Genomic DNA, 5,000 nt, shown 5'->3' with positions numbered 1-5,000 from the left:
AAATGGGTCATAACCCACGTACAGTACAGTACCACAGTTCTCTCTGATGGGGAATGAGACCCTGGATCACTACCCAGGATTCCATAGTAGCTTGGGAGGCGTGTCTTGACAACACATCTGTATATGATGGTAGATAAACAGGCTGATGCCGATGAAAGAGAACTAGAGACAGATCAAATGGGATCAAATGGGATGTAATGGGATGTATGGGATGTAATGGGATGTATGGGATGTAATGGGATGTAATGGGGGATGTAATGGGATGAAATGGGATGAAATGGGATGTAATGGTATGTAATGGGATGTAATGAGATGTGATGGGATGTAATGGGATCACATGGGGTGTAATGGGATGTAATGGGATGAAATGGGATGTAATGGGATGTAATGGGATGAAATGGGATGTATGGAATGAAATGGGATGTAATGGGATGTAATGGGATATATGGGATGAAATGGGATGTAATGGGATGAAATGGGATGTAATGGGATGAAATGGGATGCACCCTATTCCCAATGCAGTGCACTACTTTTAGCTAGAGCCCTATAGGACCATTTGGGACACACATTATAAGTAAAGAGGGAATATGAAGAGTCTGTAGTACAGAACCATAAAGTACTGTTCCATGTGAAGTCCTTGTTATGTGCTACATTAATCCATGTTTGTTTACTTTGTTTGTAATGTTGCTCACTTACTAATTACCGGCATGTGTTCTGTTGTTCAGTTAGCATCATAGCAAAACATGTGATCATGTGACCTAGAGGGACAGGAAGTAGGAAGTAGAATCTGTGTTGAGGGACCAATCATTGATCAGGTTTGCTGTCGCTGTGGTAACATAGAAGTGAGTGTGTGTGTGATTCTCAAATCAGAGACTTTGCAAGACAGTATTTTAGTATTTTAGGTGATAAATCAAATGAAGGTAAATCATTTGGGTTTGGGCCATAGAGATGTGATACATCATTGGGCCATAGAGATGTGATACATCATTGGGCCACAGAGATGTGATACATCATTGGGCCATAGAGATGTGATACATCATTGGGCCACAGAGATGTGATACATCATTGGGCCATAGAGATGTGATACATCATTGGGCCACAGAGATGTGATACATCATTGGGCCATAGAGATGTGATACATCATTGGGCCACAGAGATGTGATACATCATTGGGCCATAGAGATGTGATACATCATTTGGGTTTGGGCCATAGCGATGTATTAGAGAGATCATCTTCTATCTTTCCAATGGCCACTTCTGGGACAGCAAGTACATCCTCTAAAACATGTCGTACCACCCTGTACCAACCTGTACCACCCATGTACCACCCATGTACTACAGTTTGTGGTGTTGATGGTTCCAGATCCATGCAACAACATCATCATCAATAATAACATATATCAAGACTGTCAGAGGAGAGACAGAGACAGAGAGAGAGAGAGACACACACACACAGAGAGAGAGAGAGAGAGAGCAAGAGAGAGAGAGACAGAGACAGAGACAGAGACAGAGAGAGAGAGACACACACAGAGAGAGACAGAGACAGAGACAGAGACAGAGACAGAGACAGAGACAGAGAGACAGAGACAGAGAGAGATAGAGACAGAGACAGAGACAGAGACAGAGACAGAGACAGAGAGAGACAGAGACAGAGACAGAGACAGAGAGAGAGATATAGAGAGACAGAGATAGAGACAGAGACAGAGACAGAGACAGAGAGAGAGACAGAGACAGAGACAGAGACAGAGACAGAGAGAGAGACAGAGACAGAGACAGAGACAGAGACAGAGAGAGAGATATAGAGAGACAGAGACAGAGACAGAGACAGAGACAGAGACAGAGACAGAGAGAGAGACAGAGACAGAGACAGAGACAGAGACAGAGAGAGAGACAGAGACAGAGAGAGAGACAGAGACAGAGACAGAGACAGAGACAGAGAGAGACAGAGACAGAGAGAGAGACCCTGATATGGGTGGTATGGTTTAAATGGATGCTATAAGCCTGTGACACACAAAGGAGTCAATCCTGTAAGGAGACAGCTGTGCGTTAAGCCATCGTACATCATGCTGCTCCTCTCCAACACTAACGTACTGTATCTCTCATCCTGCAGGAACCAACTCTCTCTCTGTCTGATTTCCAACGTTTTTCTCTCTGTGTTATTATTAGGAAGGGTCATGGTTGATATAATACTAGTAGGAATGTATAGGGACAGTATATTTCCATACTCCCTGTCAACATTATAATTACCAAAGGACTAAATCCACAGAAAGCGGAATCCAACATGTCCATGTATGCAGATCTGGGTAGCAACAGTGCCACCCGGAGGTAGAAGGGAGCATAGCACGGTGCACGAGCGGAACTGCCGTGTGTGTGAATGAGGACATTTTGAAAATCATTCTTATACCTTGAAATAACGTGAGAAACAGAGCAATTTCATGAGTGACAATATTTTATATATAATTTCCGTCTCATCTTTCTTCATTCTGAATTAAACACGAGATTTGATCAGGGTGCTTCAAAAACCTCATTTTCTTCAAACGGGCTCTTCTAAGACGTCTGAACGCGCTGTCAGAGTTCCTATATGTTTGTCGTTAACTCATTACATATCCTGAAGAAGTTCTATATAATAGTACATATGTATCAAGTAATATAATACAATGTCTAGACATTTTCTGAACAGTGTCTCCGAGAATAACATTGAAAATAGTATTATTGAAATAACCCGAAAGCATAAGAGGGGTGAGTTGCTATGAAACCCCATCGTCTTTATTGTCGTGTTGATTGTGGTAAATACTATTATAATATGAACTAACTATACCCGAAGATAAGTATTATGGGTGATGAAATGACCCTGCTGCGTTCCTGTCAGTGTAGCCTGTAGTATAATACTGGTTCCTGCATTCATTACAGACTGGTTCATTACAGACTGGTTCATTACAGACTGGTTAATTACAGACTGGTTCATTACAGACTGTTGCAATGATGTCACTGAGAATCAAGGCTGCGACGCACTTGTGTAGTGTACAATATGAGGATTGTCCTCAACTAACCAACTGTCAATCAACGAGGGTGATCAACAACAATAAAACACTAACGTTATGTTGAACGCATCCCCAAAGACGGCATGGCTCTAACCTGATCCCAGATCTGTTTGTTCTCTTGGCAACTTAACTTATTGCTGTCATTGTCAAGCCAAACATGTTTTAGCGTGACAAGGAGTGACAAGTAGTTGGCATGATGGCACCAACAGACTGGTACTGCTTTGATCTAGTGGTTAATAATCCCTATTAATGTGAATACAGGCCCGAGGCCTGAGTAATTACATAAGGCACTACCTATTACCAGAGTGTGGGCACTAGATAGGGAATAGGGTTGCCATTTGGGACGTAACCCAGGTCTGGGATCTGTTGGTATGGATGAAGCACAATGATGTGGCTGTTGTTTAAACTCATGTTGGGAGAAAAAAGATAGAAAGAGAGAGTGAGCGAGAGTGAGCGAGACAGAGAGGGAGAGAGAGAGAGAGAGAGAGAGAGAGAGAGAGAGAGAGAGTGAGAGCGAGAGAGAGAGAGAGAGAAAGTGTGTGAGAGAGAGAGAGAGAGAGAGAGAAAGTGTGTGAGAGAGAGAGCGAGAGAGAGAAAGAGACAGACAGAGAGAGAGAGATAGAGAAAGTGTGTGAGAGAGCAAGAGAAAGACAGAGAGAGAGAGAGAGACAGAGAGAGAGACAGAGAGAGAGAGAGAGACAGAGAGAGAGAGAGAGAGAGACAGAGAAAGTGTGTGAGAGAGAGAGAGAGAGAGACAGAGAGAGACAGAGAGAGACAGAGAGAGAGAGAGAGACAGAGAGAGACAGAGAGAGAGAGAGATAGAGAGAGAGAGACAGAGAGAGACAGAGACAGAGATAGAGACAGAGAGAGAGAGAGAGAGAGAGAGAGAGACAGAGGGAGACAGAGAGAGAGACAGAGAGAGAGACAGAGAGAGAGAGAGACAGAGAGATAGAGAAAGTGTGTGTGTGAGAGAGAGAGAGAGAGAGACAGAGAGAGAGAGACAGAGAGAAAGAGAGAGGGGGAGAGAAAGAGAGAGAAAGAGAGAGGGGGAGAGAAAGAGAGAGAAAGAGAGAGGGGGAGAGAAAGAGAGAGAGAGAGAGAGAGAGAGACAGAGAGAGAGAGAGAGACAGAGACAGAGAGAGAGAGAGACAGAGCGTTGCCCCTTGAAGTGGGCTTGGATGAATCTCCTCTATTCTGCCTTGTTATTTAATTTTACCGTCCATTAATTTATTCTATATTTTATTCTATATTTATTTATTTACCTCTCTGTCGTTTTTTCTAAGATTGTTATAATGAAACTATAAGGGATGATACTAAAATGCTTCTTTATTTTTTGCTGAAGATAACAAGCTGTTTGAAATAACATTTGTGGGCATATATATATATATATGTATAAAAGAATGTTGAAATGTTTAAAAAAATAATAAAGAATGTATTTCCTTAAGATGTTTTGTCTGGAATAAGTATTTATAGACCATTCATAAAGTCGTCAATATCATTCATAAAGTCCTCATAAACATGCATAAAGTCCTCATAAACATGCATAAAGTCCTCATAAACATTCATAAAGTCCTCATAAGCATTCATAAAGTCCTCATAAACGTTCATAAAGTCCTCATAAGCATTCATAAAGTCCTCATAAACATTCATAAAGTCCTCATAAGCATTCATAAAGTCCTCATAAGCCCCAAGCAAACACAGTGTCCACAAGATCTATGGCAGCACTGAAAAAGGGACCCATTGGATTTCAGTAGCCAACACTAGTCACAGACCTCAAGGAGCACCGAGGAAACCCTATCCTATAGATACATACTGTAAACACCCAGTAAACCCTATCCTATAGATGCATACTGTATAAACCCTATCCTATAGATGCATACTGTATAAACCCTATCCTATAGATACATACTGTATGAATAGTCTTCCTTTCCTTTCCTTCCCTTCCTCTTCTGAGTTTTG

The 5,000-nt window shown here is 41.9% G+C and overlaps 1 protein-coding gene across 1 annotated transcript in view; it reads right to left on the bottom strand.

The window, feature by feature from the left end:
* Positions 1 to 5,000, bottom strand: part of LOC118942985 (calcium voltage-gated channel auxiliary subunit alpha2delta 4a) — a 244,532-nt gene that overhangs the window by 140,081 nt on the left and 99,451 nt on the right. The gene's annotated exons all lie outside the window — the stretch shown is intronic.

Source organism: Oncorhynchus mykiss, chromosome 21, assembly GCF_057628025.1.
Source record: "Oncorhynchus mykiss isolate SJ-2025 chromosome 21, ASM5762802v1, whole genome shotgun sequence".
NCBI lineage: Eukaryota > Metazoa > Chordata > Actinopteri > Salmoniformes > Salmonidae > Oncorhynchus > Oncorhynchus mykiss.
The sequence above is the reverse complement of the archived record's forward strand: the minus strand, read 5'-3'. Positions and strand labels throughout refer to the sequence as shown.